Source organism: Phocoena sinus, chromosome 9 (genome assembly GCF_008692025.1).
Source record: "Phocoena sinus isolate mPhoSin1 chromosome 9, mPhoSin1.pri, whole genome shotgun sequence".
NCBI classification, from domain to species: Eukaryota; Metazoa; Chordata; class Mammalia; order Artiodactyla; family Phocoenidae; genus Phocoena; species Phocoena sinus.
This window is the reverse complement of record NC_045771.1, coordinates 5,561,923-5,582,424: the sequence shown is the minus strand read 5'-3', so window position 1 is coordinate 5,582,424 and position 20,502 is coordinate 5,561,923. Positions and strand designations below refer to the sequence as shown.

At 54.8% G+C, this 20,502-nt stretch overlaps 1 protein-coding gene and 1 non-coding gene across 5 annotated transcripts in view; one reads left to right on the top strand and one right to left on the bottom strand.

The window, feature by feature from the left end:
- PRKAG2 (protein kinase AMP-activated non-catalytic subunit gamma 2) overlaps nt 1-20,502 on the bottom strand; it is a 280,396-nt gene that overhangs the window by 109,556 nt on the left and 150,338 nt on the right. The window lies entirely within an intron of this gene.
- On the top strand, nt 5,780-5,912 carry LOC116759894. Its single transcript, XR_004351566.1, has one exon. It is a non-coding gene; the product is annotated as a small nucleolar RNA SNORA68 (small nucleolar RNA).

Genomic DNA, 20,502 nt, shown 5'->3' with positions numbered 1-20,502 from the left:
CACACACAGAGGAGAAGGCCATGTGATGACAGAGGCAGAGATCAGAGTGACGCCTCTGTGAGTCAAGGAACACCAAGCGCTGCTGGCGACCATCAGAAGCTAGAAGAGTGGAGGAAGGTGATCAAAGGGTACAAATTACCAGTTATAAGATAAATAAGTACCAGGGATGTCGTGTACAAAATGACGACTGTAGTCAACACTGCTGTATGACATACAGGACAGTTGTTAAGAAAGTAAATCCTGAGCGCTCGTCACAGGGAGAAAAGTTCTTTTCCTTTTTCTTTTCTTTTTATTGTTTCTATAGAAATGAGGGATGTTAGCCGACCCACTGTGATCATGGTTTCACAACACACGCAAATCAAAGTATCGTGCTGTATGCCTTAAACGTATACAGAGATGCGTATCAATTATTTCTCAACAAAACTGGAAGAAGGCAAAAAGAAGCTAGAAGAGGCGAGGAGGGATTTGATCCAGAGTCTCAGAGAGAGCGTGGCCCTCCTGACACCTTGGTTTCAGACTTCCAGCCTCTGGAACCGTGAGAGAAAAAAACTTGTCGTTTTATGCCACCCAGTTTGTGGTACTTTGTTACGGCAGCTCTAGGAAATGAATACAATAATGTTGCCTGATACTGATTTGTTTTCTAAGATCAGACGCTGGATTTGAGTCTGATCTCTCACATTTATAGGTAACTGAATAAAATTTTTATTTTAAATTGGTCATTTAAAAATACTTAAGCACGCAAGCCAAAGCAAAGACATCAGTAGACGTGGTCCAACGGCCATCCTCTCGTTCTTTCTGACCTTGACAAAGACTGGTCAGCCTACGAGCCACCAGCCTGGGGCTCTTTCTCTGTGCTGCTCTGTGCCACGTCCTCTCATGCCATCGCTGTGCACACCCCCCCGCCCAGAGCGGCCGCCTGACTCATCCCATCGCCCTCCTGCTGACTCTGCGGCCCTAGGAGCCTCCCAGCCCTGAACTCAGCACATGTCGTCTGTACCGAGCGCTACCAGAGTGAACAACGAGCTGCCTGCTTCACACCAAACCAAATGTAAAGTATGGAGTTCTCTCCCCGCTCCCCGCTCCCCGCCCCTCCCCCCGGCCCCCAAACGCATCATCGGCCCAGAGCTGTCCCGGGCCAGGGGCAGGTGCTTGGTCAATGCCGGCCCCCAACAGGCAGAGAAAGGGAAGGGGGCAGGGCCGGGGCTCCAGCTCAGTTGGCATCTTCCCTCCCATATTTCCCAGGCAGACGCATTGGGAGAGCAACCAGGTAAAGGAGGAGTGTCATTTTCCAGGGACCCCTTATCCCACAGAACCACGCCAAGTGGGGATCCCTGCCGCCCGGGCCCCAGGCTGACCTGGGGGGAGCTCCAGGTGAAATCAGGAGGTAGAATGCTGTCACCACGGTTTTGAAGGTCTCCAGACTCATGACGTGAAAGGCCCCTAAAAGCAAAGGCCCCTAAGTTTCCACCCCGAAGGTCTTGAGAAGCAAGGCCCGTTTGGAGATGGGGCTGGGGGAGTGAGGAGGGGAGGACGGAGACTGGGGACCCCGAGCAGCTGGAGATCTGATGGTCCAGCAGCTCTGCAGGGGGAGCTGCAGGTGCTCTGGCAGGCAGGCCAGACTGTGGGTGATACCCACGGAGCAGGAGTGAGGCCACGGGCCAGGCTGGGGCGGCCCCGAGCCTCTCAGGGGGCTGTGCCGGATGGAAGAAGGAAGCCCTCGGGCTGCTTTGTTTGTGGACGGGCACCTCGCGGGCCTCAGGCCCCAGGGGTGGTGGCGTGGCCTTCACTGGCTCCTGTGACAGCCCGCGTAGGCGCCACGGTCCAGCGGGAAACGTCCTGGTCCCTGCTCCCAACTCTCGCCTGGGCCACTGGACACAGAGGCCCTTCCTGTGCTTTCTTTGGGGTGTTCCCTGCATTCGGGGTTTGTGCTGCAGACCAAACAGAGGGGGAAACAGAGCTGGACTTGGTGGGGGTGGCTCTTAGGCTCAAAAGCCTGTGCCACTGACCACATCCTGACAACCCGCAGGGAACCCTCAGGCGGAGCCCCTCGGGGGCCTGAGTTCTTCACATAAAGGACAAGCAGCCCCAGTGATCTCCGCACCCTCAGCCAGCAGCAAAAATCACCAGGGTGGGGTGGACCCTACTCTGTCTCGCAGGGCTCAGTCTAGACCCGTCCCCATCTGGCAGCAACCCTGCTCCAGGCCCGCGGGGGAATTTTCCGAGGCCAGAGGAAATCAGTGCCCCTGAGGGGTCATTTCGGCAGCATCTCTCACGACTACAAACACAAGTTCTTCCCCAGCCATTCCGCCACTGGGCATTCGTGCGTCAGACGTATGTGTCAGCACTAACCAGCCAGTGTCTGGGGTCATCACCTCCCTGGTGCTTCAGAGCAGGGCTCGAGACACAGGTGCTCACCAGCAGGAAGAGGCTACATAACGCACTGCAGGTCCACAGCCTTCTTCCCTACGGAACACGGCAAGCCCCACCGTCCTTCTCATCTCCCAGACAGAGGGGTAAATGAAGGAAGCAAACCGCAGAGCCGTCCGCATAGAGGGGTCCATTTAGAGTTTCACAGACGGGGAAGAACCTGTACACCTGCCTCCCACTGTCTGCACTCGCCCAGAGTGCCTGGGAGGATCTGGAAACACGGGCTGCATCTGGTGATGGGAACGACCGGCAGGGAAGAGGATCACGGTGGGCCCTTTGCTATTCTTCAATATGATGTTTAATATCACATGAATGATGTATTTGTTATTCAGGAAATCGCTTTTTTCAGCCACTGTTCTGCTGTTGAGGCAGAGGCCGGCTAACACTGTCTGGAAGCGCCCGCACCCTGATCCTGGCGCCCAGCCGGCTCCGACCAGACGGAGGACAGGGCCTGCTCCCCCCCAGGCCCACTCTCCCCCTCAACTCTCCCCATTTCCCCTTCTCTCTGTAGGATGCTGTCCCACGTAGGACAGTCTTCAGGATGAAGCCTAGTGGCCACTGTGGGGGGACTTTCAGAGCTGGTGGAACTCCTGGCTAGCTCTTGGGACAGAATGTTCGTTTCTCAAGTGCGAAGAATTAAAGAGACTGAGACGAAGCGGCTTGCTACCTAAGACGGCTCCTTAAAGCCCCGACGGCAGCTTCTGTGTCCGCCGGAACTCATCCCACACGAGCACCAGGGCGATCCTGACCCGGTCCCCACAGAGGGCAAAAAGGATGGCTGGATGCAGAGGACGCGCCCCAGACACACACAGCCTCGGGGAGCTGCCCAGGATAAGGAGAAGATGCCGGGCTTTCCAGCCGGTGGTGGGAACAGTCTGTTTCTGGTGGAACCCAATAGAACTCCACGTCCCTCAGGGAAGCTCCTCTCATGGAAATCTTTCCAAGTTCAAGAGATGCATCCACCTTTCCACCTGGCCTCCTGCTTCCTCTCTCCTCCCTTCTCAGAGCAGGTGAATCCTGCTGGGAAACAGGACGATACCCTGGACTATGGGGGTGGGTGGGGGTGGAGGAGGGGACAGGTAAAATGCTGTGTGGATTCGGAATGTGTGTAGCTTCGGGTACGGGGAAAGAACTTTCCTAGAACCAAAAACTCGCCCCCTCTTTGCACTGAAACCTGAAACATCTCTAAGAGGGTGGAGTCTTACGATACCATCTTACTGGTTACAAAGTGCTGGGACACACTCCTAGCAGCTCCCACCGCCCCCACCCCAAAAGAGAGAGGAAGGGGGCAGGTTTATGACCCCACTTCACGGGTGAAGAAACTGGGGCTTAGAAAAATTATGGATCCATTCACTTTAGGGAGTGAATGGCAGAGGTCACAGCCGGACCGAAATTCTAGACTGTTTTTGCCATGATTAAACTGGAATATCGTCCAGGGAAGGAACACAAACACTTAGAATCACACTTTGGGTGTGCGAGTCACCCTTCCAGAAAGCGTGGTTCCACAGGCCAAGAGGAGGGAAGCATGGGTGCCTGGAGGGACGTTGGTGTTGCTGAAGGACGGGAGGGGACGCGGGAGGCACAGGGGGCCTCCCTGCGGTGGCGGGGCAGTGTTGGCGGGGCGAGGATGGGTGCCTTCAAAGATGTTTTCTCTTACGTGCCAGCCAGAAAGAGTAGAGACATTTTCACCAGAGAGGGGACTTCTGCTCACACTTATGGCACTTTACCAGCGGGGGGAAAACTGTCTTATGAAAGGAAAGGGGGCCAGGTAAGCACGATAATACCTAAATCTTTTTTCTTTTTTTGAGTATTGGTGTCACAATAAAGGGAAAAATGGGGTAATGCTGACACAATCCTCCATCACTTTTAACCTACTTTTTTTTGTTGTTGTTTTTATTTATTTATTTATTTTTGGCTGTGTTGGGTCTTCGTTGCTGCAAACGGGCTTTCTCTAGTTGGCGGCGAGCGGAAGCTACTCTTTGTTGCGGTGCGTGTACAGGCTTCTCATTGCAGTGGCTTCTCTTGTTGTGGAGCACAGGCTCTAGGTGCCCCGGCTTCAGTAGTTGTGGCATGCAGGCTCAGTAGTTGTGGTGCACAGGCTTAGTCGCTCCGCGGCATGTGGGATCTTCCCGGACCAGGGCCTGAACCCATGTCCCCTGCATTGGCAGGTGGATTCTTAACCACAGCGCCACCAGGGAAGTCCCCCCATTCCTTTTAAAGAGACCAATTTCTTTCTTTTTGTTTTATTGCTTTTTTTTTTTTTGACTTAAAACAACAATAAATGTTTATTAATTCGCACAGTTTCAGTGTGTCAGGAATTTGGGAGCAGCTTAGTTGGATGGTTTGGGGTTGGAGTCTTCCGTGAGGCTGCAGTCAAGGCTCCAGTCCCAAGTTATTTCCTAATTGTAGGATAAACCGCCAAACTCAGTCTCTCAGGAGAACCATGTGTCCGATTGGCCAGCTGCTATGGGCCAGGTCAAGATGCAGCAGACAAGTCCCACCTTTCAGTCTGGCTGGAGGAAACGGGACAAAAGGAAAACCAGCACCAACACCAACAGCAACACTCAATGAGCACCAAGAGTGAAATGCCTGTAAGGCCAAAACCAGAGGCGCTCGGAGAAATGGCTGGAGGGGCGGGGACGTCCCACGGACACACCCGGAAGAGCTGGGCCTCAACTCCGGAGAATGAAAAGGGTCCACCTCTGGTTAAGACAACTTTCCCATGGGCCCAGACAGCACGGAGCTGTGGCAACAAAACCAAGAAGGACACACAGGTTCCCCCGTCTTGTTCTTCCGAGAAGGCTCTCCCTCCTTCCCCAGCTCCTTGAGGGCTTTGTTAGCGCCGCTGCCAGCCTCTGAGAGTGAACAATGCCTCCGAGTCTCCTGAGGCTGCAGCCAGGGCCTGTGAATAGGCTCAGTGAGTGAACAGAAACGACTCTGGCAGCCACACCAGACACCAGGCCAGTGGCTCCAGACACCAGGGAGCCATGAGCTGGTGACTTCACAGGGCCAGGCTGTGCTGGCCTGAGCTACGTCTGGAGAGAAGGGGAGAAAGGAGAAGGGCGGAGCCACTGGAAGAAAGCGAACAGGGGCCAGCAGAGCGATGCAGAGGACAGGCCTGCATTTCAGGAGCCTGAAGATCCAGGCCTAGTCTCACCACTAACTAGCCAACCCCGTTTTGTAAAAATAAACCAGGTAGACAAGATGGCCGTGTGGTGTGCACCTGCATGCGCTCCCCCCTCCCTCCCCGCTTCCTCAGGCACCAGCCCTTTTCACGCATGTTAGCACTTGGCTAACGAGGCTGGGTCTGAAATACCAAGGAAGAAAAACCAAAATGAAAAAATTCATTTTCCAAGCACCTAAACCCAAGAACTGCTGTTTCTTGTAACAGCGGTTTCAACAGAGATGCTAACAGCAAGTGGATCTTGTCGCCTTTGGGGGGCTGCAGCCGTGCCCCTCAAAGTGAATTTGGAGGTTCTACACACTTGGTAGCCAGTACCTGCTGGGACCAGATGCTGTGGCCACTCGTTCCCCAAGTGCCCCCCTCCCGATACCTGCAGACCGAGGCATGGGCTCCCGGCACCGTGCCCGGGCCCACTCGATCCAGATCGTGAAGGGGGAGGAGATCGCAGCCAGCAAGGTGCCACCGACCAGCAGACAAACAGTTCCACGACTCCAAGATCCAATTCCCACTGCCCCACCGGGTCCTCCGTCGCCGGCACAAGCCACGCTTCACCACCAAGAGGCCCAACACCTTCTTTTAGATGCAGGGCCGCCCCGTCCCCAGGTCTGCCCAAATAAAACTCACTGGGAAAACCCGGTGCTCAGAAAAAAAGAAAAAGAAAAAATTCATTTTGTTCCTGATCTTAAACGTCCTTGCTGACCATTGTCCCAAGAGCACGGAGTAAGAAGAACAAATTTTCAATTTACACTGGATGGGGGTTTGCTTACATGCGGCTTTAAAAACAACTAACTACGCATCACAGAGATGGGGGGGTATCATTCCTAACTTTGGAGGGATGGTGACGAGGGTCATGGGAGGATGGTGATACAGACAGCGTGTGTCAAACAAAATGCCCCAGCCAGGGAGAGGCAGGGACCCCTGCTGCTAAGGGACCATGCCACAGAGAGGGACGTTAGGAGGGACGGAAGGCCCCGGGCAGTAGAAGAAAGACAGGCAGGGTGTGCACATTCTGGGGTCCGGGCTGCCCTGTGGAGAGCGGTCCTCGTGTAAAGGTGCACCGCTGACGTCCGTCAGACACCAGTGTGTTCCCACCCAGGGCTGATGTCAATGAGACGAAAGGTGCAGAGGCAGTTCCCCAGAGCTGGTCAGCAGATCCATTCTAGGGTCGCAACAAGCACCCTGAGGCCTCACCAGCCTCGGTCCAAGCATCCATTACTCAGGTCCGGAGAGGATGGGGCGAGGACAGGCCGGCCTGAGCCAGGCCCTGTCCAGGAGGAAGGTCTGCAACACTCCAGACACGCCATCGCGGTACAGGCGGAGGCACCTGTGGATGGGGCGCTGTGCCTCTTTGTGAATTCCCAGACCACAGGCTCACCACTGTGTCCACCGAGCACGCCAATGACGCGTGATGCCTGATGGGACGAAATTTAGCCTGGAGCTGCCAACTGACTCAGCAGGGCAGGACAGCCAAGGAGGTGGGGGGAATAACCCGAGGTGGGAACTCTGGAAGGAAAGGAAATCTCCGCCTCGCTCCTCCCTGCGGTGTCTTTCAGAGTAACCTACGGGAGCCTGGGAAATACAAAGGCAGTGTGAGCCCCGTGTCTAAATAGGAAGCTGCACCATCAGGAAGTTCGGGCCCAAACCTGAGACCCTGGTGAGTCCTGGGCACAGGCTTGGGCACAGGCTTGACCCGAGGTCTGAGGCTCGACGGCAGGTTTCTAGGTCCTTCTTGATTTTGAGGAACCACCCATGTCCGGTGGCAGCTGGACTTTCAGGGGCTTGAACTCTACTCGAGGGGAAACCACACTTCTCCGGCCTCCGTGGGCTGGGGTGTCCCTGGGCGGTTGGGCCGCCCACCCCGGGCACGGCTCGTGTGTGGCCTGGGTCTGTCCCAGCCCGGTGGTGGTCTGCTCTGAGGCTCTGGGCAGAGTATCCCTGAAGAGTCCCCATAACTTTTCCACTGAACTTTGGATAACTTTCTGCCTCTGTTTCCCATGGGGAGGCTTGGCTCAAGACCCTCGGTCTGGGCAGTCCCCCGTCTCCATCCCCCGAGTCTGACCCAACATGCTGGGCAGGACGCCTGAGTCACCGGGTCAGCTGAGAGGCTCTCTGCCCACAGTTCTCAAACCCGGCTGAGCAGGGTCACCGGGCAGCTCGGAGAATACACGGTCTCAGGTCCTAAGGATTCTGTTGAGTGGGTCTGGGAACCTGCATTTCTGAAGTTCCCCAGGTGATACAGGTGGCCAGACAAGTTTGGAACCATTCATTCCATCCAACCTCCTCATTTTACAGATAAGAGACTTCTAAAGTAACTCTAGTTCCCATTCTTCGTGGCCCGTGGAATGAGGCCTCAGCCCTCTCTCTCTCACAGCTCCCTTCTTTGCAAGCAAATTCTCTTCTTTCTGAGTTCCAAGGCCCCTGCCTGGCCTCTGATGGAAACTATTCCTCCTGCAGCCCAGGCCAGTCTCACGCAGAGACTCCCCTGAATTACGTCTCTTCCCAAGGGCCCCCGCTCCTTTCTAGCTGGCTGCTTTGAGACCTTGCTCCAAACGCTCCAGAATCACCCATTTCCTAGAAGATGCTCTCCTGGTGTCCTCTCTACCCCGTCCACTCCACCAGGGCCCCTCTCTCAGGGGTAGAGTTTTTGGACTCTTCTCCAGAAATGGGCCTGGAATAACTTGACATCCAATGGCTTTGACTCTGGCCATACCTGAGCTTACTCTCAGTTCATGTATTAATTTGGAATAAGGTTCGGGGCTGCAAGTTTTGCTTGTAGACTCTAAGAGTCTGTTTTACAATCTTCTATAATTGAAACTATCCGAAATCTGTTGGAGACGGAAGTCATTTTGGAGTCTGTCAAAGCATGATGGCAACGTGGTAGGTGAAAAATTCTTTCTTCTAAGAAAACAAACTCTTTTAGGACATTTTCTAAGGTTCTTATTCTCCTAGAAGAAATGCAGGAAACGCTGCAATTTCACAGGGCTTTGTATAGCCAACAGCATTCTGGACCTAGTTATTAAGTAGCTGGCTCTAGCGTGTCGATGTTTGCACGGGTAAACTGGCAAAAGAAAACGAAACAGAAACAGTGGTGGGGGGAATGTCGTGGGCATTCACAGGGGTGACTTTGGATCAGTTCCAGCAGTCTGGTCCAGCCTCTGGTGTCTGCCTGGCCTTTAGAAGAGCTGTACCCTTTTCACGCTCCTCTGGAGGCCTGAGTTCTGCTTCGTGGCCCCCACACGTAACCCTAGCTACTTCACTACAGCAAAAGATAAGAGCATATGTGCCTTTTGATGTGGAACCTCAAAGGCAATCCTTGGCAAACGGACGAGAAAAAAAAAACAACAACAACCCTCAGTGGCTTTGTAAGAGGGAGAGATTCTAGAACAATTGGTTCCCACATAAAGCAGTTTCTAAAAAACAATTTGCTAAGGATTTGACAATGTGGGGGAAATAGCTACACCAGTGCCCTCTGATGCTGGTCTCTGTGGAATCACAAAAGTAAGAGGCATCCTCTGGTACCACACAGGTTAACGCAGCCGAATGTGACAGAGTCAGGGTGGCTCCCACCAAGTGAATCGGAGCGGTGGAAACGGTGGTGGGTCACCTTAGTGGACAAATGTTTCATGACCTCATTTTACAGTGGAGGAAACGCAGGCCCCGGGAGATGATGTGTCAGGCCCGTGGGCGACAGCTAGGACGGAAGCTGGCCCATGCACGGCAATGACACGGGTCTTCAGACCCCCAGGCTGGCACCTTCCCTGAGCTCTGAGAGGGTTCAGACTCCGATTCACCAGCATGAGTGTCAGGGCAGGAGACCGTCTGTGTAGGTGAGAGGAAAGAGTGCACGTTCCCATGGGGGCACGGCAGGTGCATGGGCTCAGAGCTGGGAGGGTGGCACTCGGGGTACCCACACCACCGCATGCAGGCTCCTCTCCCCGTGCCCGCCAGCCATCCCAAATACACCCACAGGCTGCACAGGGTGGAGGGGGTGGTGGCCAGCCCTGAATCAGACATGCTGGGTTTGGGAGAGGGGGAGGGCAGTCTGTCCTCAGTCAGTGTGGTGACTGTCATTTCCTGACAGCACATAAAGGAAGGACAGTAACTCAGCAGGAGGCCATGGAGTTTCATACTCGCTGGCTGGTGCCGAGGTGCCCGGGGGCAGGGGCAAGGCTTTCTGACACTGGCCACAGATGGGGCCCGAATATTTCTGGGCAGGAGCCTTCCTCGTGCCCTGCGCTGCTCAGATGTGCCCTTAGGTCAGGACTAGCTTCTATGCAAGTTCAGACAGGTCTCTCTGACCTTGACCTCTCTGAGATGCCTGTTTATAATACAGCATCGTCCAGGCAAATTGTCCTGGCAAAGCCAGCCTGCCGGTACTCGCTGTGATATGAATCGTTGGATCTGGTTTGAGGGTACACTTGGAATTGGCCCTGCTGAGACGGGACTACAGTTCTGTACAGGGAGGGGGAAGACCGGGCCTCTTCAAGAGTCAGCAGATCCTCTGCCTGAAAGCGCGCCCGTGCTGACCAGGGGCTCTGAGGCGGGCCTCCCTTCTCTGTGCCTGGGACACCAACCCTCTGTGGCTGTCCCTGCTCTGTCTCCAGCCCCTCTTGGAATTCCTGGTTGTTCACTGCCCATCACCTGTTTATTATTCCAGCTGACGGGGAAACCTGCCACTCGGAAGCTCCCAGGGCGGACTTTTTAAAATCTGAAATTGTACCTTGAGTTATTCCTACGCTCTCTGCAATTTGTATGTTGGAAACACTCAGAACCCTTGATGCTAGCTCCCCTGGCGCAGACTGCGGGCGCCCCCGGCTCGTGGAGCGCGGTCCCTCCTGCCGTGCTTGGTGGCCCCCCTTTGGGTGGCTTCTGGGCTGTTTAGCCTCCCCACTTCTCCATGCTGGACTCAGTAAGGGGGGGGATGGGCCATGGGGACCTAGGAAGGGCTCCGAGCCCCGTCCCCTCCCCGAGGTGTGTGCGGTCATCTCCAGATGTGCAGCCCGCAAGGCGTCTGGAACGCACCTCTCTACCAGGACTGATGGCCTGCGGGCCCGGGAGCGGTTTGCAAACCACCACTTTGGAAAGCCTCGTTCTGCCCAGCAGGCAGAGGAGGCTGAGGCCTGGAGCCGGGGAGCCGGCCTGTGGGTGAGTGTGATGCCCGCTCTGGCCTTCCGCTGGGCGCCCAGCAGGCCAGGTGGCTGCCGGCCAGAGCAGGCATCCCTCCCCTCCCCTTCCCTCCCCTCCGCGGGGTGCTGGCGGCGGCCGCTGCCACGGGACTCCGAGGGCTCTCCTATGGCTCTGCTGACTCAACACACCACCTGACACCACCCGCCAGGCCTTCTGGGTGTGAGAAGCCGGTGAGATGGGTGGCGGGTGTGTGTGAGACCAGGGTGGCCTCCAGCAGGGCTGGCATCCAGGCCGAGCCTCTGCCACCGGTGCTGTTTCTATGGGGCTGCTCTGAGCTCCCAGCTCTTCTCATCTGCCTCACGGAGAGAGGGGCTGAGAGCACCCCGCAACCCCCAGGGATGAATGGGTAGACTCTCCACGGAGGAGGAAGAAGGGGAGGAAAGAAAGCTGCTGACAGAAGGGAACCAAGCATCTCAGGATGGAAACACACGTCCTGGCTGCATCCTTCTAAAGATAACCCAGAACCTCAAACAACAACCACACGAGAACAGCTCTGGGAGTTCAGGACCTTCTAAAAGATCACAGCCTCATTCCTGCACTTTCCCTGCTAACAACTCCACCAGAGGGAACTGGAAAAGGGACCGTCTTTCCGGGGAGCCTAGAATTCCTCACCTTCCCGAGGCCGACCTACAATAACCACCAACATCAGAGCTTGTTTCACGGATGGGGAGAAGGCAGCCCCTATGAGCAAGTCCCCTTCCAAGTACCTCACCTGCTCGATCAATCTCTTTGATGCCCCAGGCTCCCCTTTCTCCAGGTCATTTTTACCCGAAAGGCGCCACCCCTGTGAATCGTGGTCAACCAGCTCAAGGCTGGCGGGAGAGCAGTTACTACACACGCCACGAGAAGGGGGCCACAGAGGGTGCAGGGAAGAGACGCAAGCGCAGGGCCGGGTCCCCGGCCTCAGCGGTACCCAGTTAGCACGCTCTGCCTCCACGTCATCTTCTCTCTGGCTTTCTAGAATCGGTGTGTGAGAACTGAGATCCCCATGCTACGCTTGGGGAAGCGGGTTTTCCCCCACTGATCATCTGATTCAGTCCACAGCTTCAGCATCTCCTGCTGGCTAAGTTCCTCTTTTGTAAAGCCTTCACTGGTTTCCGGAGCTTTTTTATTCTTCCTTTTTAGGTACCGTGCACCTTCTGACATTATAAAGTTACAGTATGCTGTAGTTCCATCTTTACAGACCTCATGTCCTCCACTGACCGTGAGCTTATCTATCACCGTGCCCCCCGCATGCACGGTGCCTGGCGCGCAGACCTGCCTCAGTAAATATTCGCGGGACTTAACGCGGCACCTCCTTTGTTCAACAAACTGCTCGACAAAAGCACAGTCCATAACAGAACAAATGAATACATCGGATTCAACAAAACTTAAAACTTAAGCTCTTTAAAAGATACCGTTAAAGAAAGGAAAAACAACAAGCGACAGGGAGAAAAATACTTGCAGAAAAATACTTGCAAAACACATATGTGATAAAGGACTTGTATCCGGAATATATAAACAACTCTGAAAACTCCATAATAAGAGAACAAATAATTCAATTAAAAAGAAAAGTGGACAGAAGATTAAATAGATACTTCACCAAAGAGGATATACAGATAAAAGGCACACTAAAAGATACTCAACATCATTAACCATCAGGAATCTGCTCATTCAAACTGCAAGGAGCTACCCCTACGCACCTCTTAGACTAGTTGAAAATGTGCTTAAGAGCGGACCGTACTTAGCGCTAGGGAGGACGTGGCACAACAGGAACTCTCATACGTCGCTGGTGGGAATGCAAAACGGTACAGCCAGTTTGGGAAGTAGTTTGAGTTTCCTATGAAGTTAAACATACGTTTACCGTATAACCCGGCAATCCCACTCACAAGGGAAATGAAAGCTTTTATTCGCACAAAAGCCTGATGCAAACGTTTATAGTGGCTTTATTCATAGCTTGAAAATGGAAACCACCCGAATGTCCTTCAACTGGTGAATTAATAAACAAACTGGTGCGTCCATACCATGGGACACTACTCAGTAGTAACAGGGAAAGAACCACTGATACGTGCAACAACGTGGGTCATTCACAGACACATTTTGCTAACTGAAAGAAGCCAGCCCCCAAAGCCTATATACGGGAGTTTTTCACTTATATGACATTCTGGGAAAAGCAAAATTATAGGGTAGGGAAAAATTATAGGCTGCCAGGGGTTGAGAATGGAGGAGGGGAGAAGTGGACTGTAAAGGGGCCTGAGGGAACATTTGGGGGTGATGGAATTGTTCCCTGTCTTGATGGTGGTGGTGATTATATAATTATATATGTTTCTCAAAACTCACAGAGCCGTACACTAAAAAGGGTGAATTTTACTGTGTGTAAACTCTACATCCATAAACCCAATCGTTCATGAAAGTTCTCTAACATGAGTTTGACGGGCTGTCTGTGTGGTCCAGGCTAATGGGGCGGGGGGGGGGGGGCACCTGGTACCAACTCCTGTGGGCCTTGAAGGATGAAGGGTGGGCTCTGAGGGATAGTCCTAAGGTTTTCAACAGAAGCACCACCTTGGCCCAAGACCTGCTGGATTAAAAAGAGCAGCTGGAAACCCCTCCCTCTGGCCTGAAGCTCATCTCAGGAGACAGGCTGGAGCCACCCCTGCTGAGCAGGGGAAAGAGTGAGGTGTTGGTTCTGGTGCCCTCCAGGCTGCCGGGAAGGCAGGGCAGTGGGAGAGAACTGGAAGGTCAGAGCCTGGCAGGAGAGGCAGGCGTCACATTCCACGCCTCGCCCAGGGCAGCACTGCGGCCCCAACAAGTGACGTCTTCTTCGCGGGGCTCCCGGTAGGACTGAGCTCCCAGAAAAGCCCAGGACCAGTGCAGGAGGCCCCGGGGCTCTTCTCCTAGGGCCACACGGGGGTTCCAGAGCAAAGACGCAAGGGCGAGGCCCTCGCCAGGTGGCTGCTGGCCCAGAGCAGCTTCTGCAGGAGTGAAAACGCCCACCTCTCCTCCCAGGCTCCCGTCTCTCCCGCGAGCCCCCCTTTGCCTGCTCTGTCCGCACAGCCCCTCCAGGCCTGCAGAGGGTCCCGTGCACCTGCATACCTTCAGGGCTTATCTTACTATTTCTTTCTGCTTCTAAAAATTGTGGTTTGGTTTTGTTTGGACACCTGTATGCCGAGTACGTGAATACTTATGAACAGCTGACAAATACGTTAGTAGAACTTTCTGAAAAAGATAATTTGTTGATCAGAACTCTCTAACCTTTCTTAAAGTTATTTTTAATTGTGGTAAAATACACAGGACATAAAATCTACCATCTGAACCCTTTTTAAAAGTGTTCAATTCAGTGGCATTAAATACATTCACATTGTTGTGTAACCATCACCACCACCATCCAGGCTCATAACCTATTTTTTTTTTTTTATTGGCTGCACCGAAAGGCATGCGGGACCTTAGTTCCCCGACCAGAGATCGAACCTGTGCTCCCTGCAGTGGGAGTGCGGACTCTTAACCACTTTTTCATCTCCCAGAACTGAAACTCTGTCCCCGTGAAACACCGTCTCCCTGCTCCACTCCCCGGGCCTGACACCCACCATCTACTTTCCGTTTCTGTGAATGTGACTCCTCTAGTCCCTCATACAAGTGGGATCACCTAGCGCTTGTCCTTTCTTGCTGGTTTCTTTCACTGAGCGTAATGCTCTCAGGGTTCTTCCATGTCGTCGCAGGGGTCAGAATTTATTCCTTTTTAAGGCTGAATAAGATTCTGGTGCATGGCCAGACCCCAGAGCGCTTTCTTTTCAAAGTCCCTCCCAGCTTTGCTATTGCTTTGTTATTGCTCTGTTTCTCCTCCTAGGTCTCCGACGGCCCTTTCCTGTGGTGGCAGCAGCCTCCTTGTAGCCCCATAGCCCGGCTTCCACGCACCCCTCACGCAGGATGCGAGGGGCCCGGAACAGGGGGTCAGGGTGTGTGATGCACACACCCTCCCTAAAGACCCTGTGGGGATGTCCCCACTGTCCGTGCTGTCAGAGTCTGCCTGTCTTAACCCACACGAGGGCTGTCCCTTCTTCCAGGCCCTGGGTGCATGTGAGGCCATGCCATGGTCACAGGACCAGGAATGGGTCATCAGGCTGGCAGTGGGGGGGAGGCCGGGGAGGCGCCAGACGGTCCTGGCCTCCTGCAGCCAAGCTTCCGAGGTGCTAGCTGGGCAGCCCTGCCAAGCTCATGTGACGTTTACATGATACCCGGTGAGGCTGCTGCGGTGACATAACCGGGGGAGGGAGGGTGGGGGGTGTGTCCCCTGGGCACGGCGCCTGCAGTTGCGCCCAGTCCGATGGCTCCGTGCTGTGTAAATTAAAGCACTGGTCACCTGTTCGTGGCAGGTTATGCCACGGCTTAACCTGCGCCCTCTGACGTGACCACGGAGTCATGAGGACCGTCCCCTTCGGTGCTCTTCTGCCTTCCTTTCCCCGAGAAAGCCATCTGAGAAAACATCTGCCAGCTTCCTGGGGAGGTTAAGGCAGATGCCCCAGTGTGCATTAGCCGAGCGACTCCCGGCGAGGACAAGCCCTTCCCAGCAGGCGTGGGGTACAGGCCCTTCTGTGGGTTCACGCATGAACGTGTTCACGCGGGGCTCCGAGGGCCAGCATCGAGCTGGACGCTGTGCCGGGGGCTTTGAACGCACTGATGGGAAACACAGCCCCAGCCCTCTTTCAACTCGTGCTGCAAAAGCTTCAGCGCAAACTCCCGCTCTGTTGCCCATAAGGCTGTTCCTGTGTAATCTGAGGCTCAGCTCAGCCATCAGTGGAACGCACGGATCAAACCTGAACTCTTTTTTTTTTTTTTTTTTTTTGGCGGTACGCGGGCCTCTCACTGTTGTGGCCTCTCCCGTCGCGGAGCACAGGCTCCGGACGCGCAGGCCCAGCGGCCATGGCTCACGGGCCCAGCCGCTCCGCGGCACGTGGGATCTTCCCGGACCGGGGCACGAACCCACATCCCCCGCATCGGCAGGCGGACTCTCAACCACTGCACCACCAGGGAAGCCCCAAACTTGAACCCTTGAATGGGATACCTCTGCTGGGAACAGGCTAGCTTAGCTCCCAAAGCGTGCTGGAAGCTGTTCTCTTCATGGTGGCCGGAGCAGAAGCTGCAAGCCTGGGCTCTGGCCTAGCCCTCAGCCCAGCATGCAGACCTTCAGAGCGGGCCCACATGGAGGCTTTGGTCCGCTGGACACAGATGGAAACCACAGGCATTGCAGCCGCCAGCCTCAACAGAGTCGGGGGTTCATCTGGCGGAGGAGGTGGACCCCACCCTGTGCACACTCGATGCCAGCCCTTCAGGAGCCGGAGGGCGTGGGCTTGATGCCGGCACCAGGGCCCAGCCTGGCCTGCTAGAGTCCCCAGTGCGCCCCTGAAAGCCCAGGAGTCTGGCCTCATATCAGGGTTCCCTCCCAGCCCTTGCCAGGGCTGCCAGGGGCTCTACAGGCCTTTGTTCTCTTTCAGTCCCCAAATTCCCCTCCCCCCCCCCTCCCCTCCCTCCCCTCCCCCTCCCCCCTTCCCCCGCCCCCCTTCCCCTTGCTCTTTACCATTCAGAGTGTGGCTCTGACAAGCCTCAGCCACAGCTGATGGTGCTTTCAGAGAAAACTACATCCTGCCTGGGGCCTTCTCAATGCCACGTGTGGTAACCTGCAGTGTCGGAGAGGCAGCAGGGTCCCCCAGCCGGGCTCTGGGACAGCATGACGCCATGGGACCTTATGTGGACGTGGCCAAGTGGCTGCTCTGGTGACCTGGGCAGGTGGGGACGCGGGGGGCTTTGGGGGGACAAGGCGAGGCCTTCTTCACTGCTGCAGTCACCGGTCTGCAGGCCGGGCCTCCTGCCGGGCGTCATACAGCTCCGAATGTCATCATTCCTCCTCTGACTCCCCATCAGCATCAAACTTTAAAAAATGCAGGGTCTTAGGTTTCAAACCCCCAGTCGGAAAAGCAGGTTGCAGATCCCGGTGCGGGCAGGGCTGGAACAAACCTCCCTCTCCTTTCAAGTCAGCGAGAAGTGAACACGGCTGGGAGGACAGGCTGGGTGAAGGGGCAGCCAAAGCGGAAGGGAAGAGGCAGGAGCAGGCCGCTCCGGGCCAAGCTTGCTAGTCCTCCGGCCGCAGAGGGCCCGAGAGCCGCCCAGCTCGGCGCCCGGCCATGGAGCGCGGTGAGTGGCCGATCCAGGGCAGCCTTCTTCTCTAGGCCTGCTGGAGCCCCGGCTGGCTGCCCCCTGCAGGCCCAGCCCCTCCCTCTGGGCTCCAGATTCTTGGTGAGAGAGAAGAAAAAGGCACCTGCCCTCGGGGAGCTGCCGGATGCAAGAGGGGCCGTGGGGCAGGTGGTCCATCACATCTGGGTCAGTGGGACCCGAACAAGTCCGGGCACTGCCCCCGCCCCCAACATCAGCAAAGCAAGGACTGGACCCAGGGGACAGGCGGGCCAAGGCAGGTGTCAGGTCCTGATGGGTCAGAACCTCAGAGCCACCGAAGTAGCACCAAACTGGACGCCCTCTCTGCCTGGCCTTTCCACCTCCAAGACACAAAGGCCCAGGGGCACCAGGATAGAGAAGGTGGGGTGCAAAGGGTTGAGGCGAATCCAAGCAAATTCCTGTCTCTGAGGGAGAAGGCCTCTGGGTGTCTGGAGCTTGGCCTCTCCCCTACCTGCCCCGGGCACCCAGAGATGCAGTCTGTGTCCCTGGGAAAACCCACTTCTGTGGAAGGTCCTGTAGCCGGTCACACTCTAGTGCAATGACTACCAAGCTTAAATGGTAGAGTTTCAGTTAGAAGGAAACAACCTCCAAGTCAGCAGCCTTCCCAGCAACCCTGAGCAGTACCCCTAAACACGCTGATGATGTTTGAGGCCACCCCTTTTTCTCTGACCCTGATCCCCTCCTCCCCCTAGGGCCGAACTGTCCCCCCTTGATAGCTGGGGTGTCGGCTGTGAAAAGCTCACCCTCGTTTTAGGCGGAGACAGCTGAGGAGCCAAATGAACAGTTATCACGAGGGCACAGCTGCAGTGAAGACCTCTGGGCAGAGGTCCTGCCTGGTGACTAGAGAAAATCCCTCACGAAGCTTGCTTTCCTCCCTTGGATAAGGCTGCTGCTGGAGGAGTCCCAGCAGATCTTGGGGAGACTGGCCTGGGTGCTGACGCTCAAGGTTACGGTCTCAGCCCCCTGCTGAGAAAGAGGAGGTAGGGTTACCATGAGGAACCTGGAAGTGCCTCAGATTCACTGGGGTTGAGGCGGGGGAGAAACATTTCCCTTTCATTGTCCCGCCAGCCTTTAGCATGAAGGAGGCCGGTATAAAGAGCTTCCCCCCTTCCCACTGCAGATGTTTATTTTTCAGTTAAGACACGGCAAAGGGGCCTTTCAGGGTATTCCTGCTTTGAAATAATCCATCAATGAGATGGGTAAGTATTCACTGGGCACCTACTGCACAGCGAAGTGTTTGGACGGGGATAAAAAGGCGCGAGCCAGAGAGCCTGTGCTTGGGATAACTGGTCGAGCTGAGGAGACAGAAAGAAATGTACGAGCCCATTAAAGCCCCAGGGCAAGAATATGATTAAGTATGCATAAATCCGTTTTGGAAAAAGAAAAGGTATTCATAGATAAATGAAAGTAAGATAAGACAAGGAGGCTGGAACACAGCAGAGCAAACACAGCAGTGCTGTAGGCGCGGTAAGGGCGTGGCTCTTGGACGAGGCTCTTGGACGAGGCTCTCGGATGAGGCTGGTCTTTGCCAACGATGACGATTAGATACATTGGGGGAGGTGGGGGGAGGGAAGCAAGAGGGTGGTGGAGGGGATAGTGGTCGGCTGCCATCATCTGTCACAAAGTACTGCCCGCAAACTGCAAAAACAGGAAGCCCCAAAAGGAGATTGCCATGCCTGCCGATAGCCTGCTGCATCCGAGATGCATAAAATAGTCCCACTGATATCTTACAATGCAGTTCGGAGCGATGTGGCCTCTGTCTTAATATTTAGTAGGAAAGAGGTCATTGAATAAGTCATTGCAAAATATTTTCTTTCCCCCAAAGGAGAATGGGAGGGGACTTTTAGCAGCCCTCTCTCTGGCACCTCAATCTTTTAAACTGAGTGAATTAAGCATCGTCAAGGGTAGGCTCAGTTCCGGGTGCTGGAGACAATGGGCACAAGAGAAGTGGCCCCGTCCTCGTGGAGCTTGGATTTTGAGACACCGGCTCAGTATGCGGGTCTGAGGAACAGCAGCTTGGCATCGCCCCTCAGAGCGCTGGCTCATGGCATCCTCGTCGGTCAGGGATTAGTCGGGCCCCTTCCCCTCTCCCAGCCCTCGGGGGCTGCTGCCCAGGGAAGAAGCCTCACTGGAGCCAGCAGGTGACACCCGCTGGAGCGGTCGCTGGCCCAAGGGTGGCTCTGAACCGAAATGCGGAATTATCCAAATTCGCCCTCCAGAGTCTGCAGCTGGGCTGCCCAGGAGCCGGTCACTAGCCACGGGTGGATGTTTACATTTAAAATTAAATAAAGTCAAATGTTCAGTTCCTCATTGCTGCTACGGGTTGAACTATGTCCCCCAAAAGGATATGTTGAAGTTCTAAGCCCCCAAAACCTGTGACTGTGACCTTATGGGGACCCTACAGTCCTTACAGAGATAATCAAGTTAAAATGAGGTCATTAGGCTGGGCCCTAATCCAATATGACTGGTGTCCTTATAGGAAGGGGGAAATCTGGATACAGATACGCAGGGGAGGATGCCACGTGAGGATGGAGGCAGAGATGGGAATGAGGCAGCTGCAAGCCAAGGAACACCAACAAGTGCCAGACGCTGGGACACAGGCCTGGAAGATTCTCCCTTAGAGCCTATTAACAGGAGCCGACCTACTGACACCTTGATTTTAGACTTCCAGCCTCCAGAACCATGAGAGACAAATTCCCGTTGCTTTAAGCCACCCGGTTTGTGGTGCTTTGTTACAGCAACCCCAGGAACAGGTGCACTGTCCATATTTGTGGCGGCCAGTGGCTACCATATTGGACAGCACAGACACAGAACACTTCATTTTGCACAAGGTTCTACTGGACAGTGTTGTTCTACAATGTGCCTTTTTAATAAGAAAGACACAATGATTAACAGTTCAATTTTCAGAAAAAGTCAACTTTTGTTGGGTTAGCCTGAGCTCGTCTTCCACTTTCCCAATATCCCTGGTCCCTGTCCTTCAAAAGGGAGGGAGACCACTCCCCCTCCCACACTGTCAAAGGGAAATTCAAAGGCACTCATTGGCTCTCCTCCCTGATGTGAGAAAGTAGACCTTGACATTTCAGCCAGACTCTTCATCACTGCTGACAGGGGACAGGCTGGGGTGCAGGTCCACCCTGAACCCGAGAACCAGATCCACACAAGCAGCCCATTCCTGAAGGCTCACCAGTTGTGTTCCCATCTGCTCGTCTAACTTATCTCTTATATAGGTTTGATTTCTCTCCTCATCCGCTAGTAAGCCCATCAAGGGCACGCCATACCCATTCTGTGCACAGACAAATGCAACTCTGAACTTTAACAGTCACCTGCTAATAACTTAGTCCTCAGGATGGAGCATTCACAGTCCCAAGAACCCCAAGTTAAAATATCCAAATGATTGGATAAGACAGTAGCATGAATTAATTGTGATCGTGTGAAGGATGAGCGATGTGATTGGGGGGGGTGGGGTGGGATGACGGTAAGCGGGGGAGACCAGAGACCAG